Source organism: Talpa europaea, assembly GCF_964194135.1.
Source record: "Talpa europaea genome assembly, chromosome: 3".
Lineage (NCBI taxonomy): Eukaryota > Metazoa > Chordata > Mammalia > Eulipotyphla > Talpidae > Talpa > Talpa europaea.
In genome coordinates, this window is record NC_140069.1 from 142,881,796 (window position 1) to 142,883,415 (window position 1,620).

Here is a 1,620-nt window from a genome sequence, read left to right on the forward strand (position 1 = left end):
CACGGAGGCGTTGGACAGTATACATTTCAATGCCCAAACTTATTTATATATTTACATAAAAGATGCTGCTTTGATTACTCAAGGCCTGTCTGCATTTCCACCCATGAATCTTCTTGTGTCTTGGATTTTGAAAATACTTTCGAAAAAATCAGCGAGCCCTGAGAGGCCTGTCTCGAGCGAAGACATGTGACGCATTCACCTCTCTCTGTGGTGCACACGATGAGCCTGGCCGGCGCTCTGAGGGCTACTGTCACTCCAGAGCCCCGCAGCGCGAGTGGAGCGGAAGACACTTGTCACCAACCACCCAGTAGCCCACGTCAAAACCCTAACCAATGGCCAGAAAGCCCTAAACCCTGCTCACGGCGCTGGCCTCCTGGGGTTGGCCAACAACAGCTGTCGCACCTGACCTGCATCCGGCCCTCGGGCCAGCACACACCCCGGCCCAAGAGAACCGAGGGGCCCGCAGGCGCCGTCCCAGACAGGCCGTTTCAGAGGAAAGCAGCCTCGGCGCGGACACTGTCCTGGGGGAAGGCACTGTCAAACTCGCTCTCAGAATCCACTCCACCCGCGGCCCCAGCCCAACCCGAGGAATGTGGTCTCTGCTACGGAGAAGTCTGTGACGGATCCAAACTGGCCACCCGCCGTCTCAACAGGCTCCGGCCTCTGAGGTAACCAGCTGGGGTCCGTGCGCGATGAGGAAATCCCGTGAACCTGTTTCCATCTAGAGACTCTGCGAGCACCGCCCTCAGCGCTCACCCAGGTGAAGCTGCTCAGCCTCCTGCCCCCTGCCCTGCTGGCCCTCCCCTGCTCCACGGTGGCGAGAACAAATGCCACCCAAATGCCACCCTTCGGCAACGCCCACACGCCTCCGGCATGGGAGCCCTTACAGGAGACCCAGCGAGACAATGGATTTGCTTGCAAGTCCCGGGCCGCCGCCGGCCCTCAGGCGTCCATCAACCCATTCCACAAGAAGGGGGTTCAGAGAAAGGGGAGTATTACATCGGGGCCACATTGCCTGACTTGGAGGAAAGTTCCCGGAATTCACTCTACGATTTTAATCTTCAGTTCACTGGGTAGCAGCTTCCCCTACCCTCAGAGAAGCTAGTACTGAGCGCCAGCGACATCTGGTCCCCCTTTGAGGCCGACTCCAGTGACGAGAGAAGACATAGATTCGCCCCGATAAACAAGAAAAGGAATCTGATCCCCAAACTAGACTTCCGGGATAAAATCCCTGAAGGGCATCGCTAGCGTCCGCCTTTGGGCCGAGGCACACCCGAGGCCAAACAGGAGAGCCTCGCTCTTGAACACGGCCAGACTCCCTGCGGAGGCCGCCCGGCGGCTCCGGTGCTCGGCTGCGCCTGGCGATGTCTGGCCTTGGGGTGAGAGGACCCCCTTTCAGAACCCCAAGACCAGCCGGGCAGTAGCTGTGGGAAGGAGCAGGTCCCAGCGTCCTGCCACAGCAGGGCCCGGATCCAAGGCGACCCCCTCACCGCCAGGAAGGGAAGAAAGGAGATCGCGAAAGTGACATTTGTTGGGAAGTAGAAACCATTATCCCTTCGTGTGGCCTTGGTAAGCACGAGGCCCTCCGGCCCGGGGAACGCGCGGGCGCCGGCGCCGGCC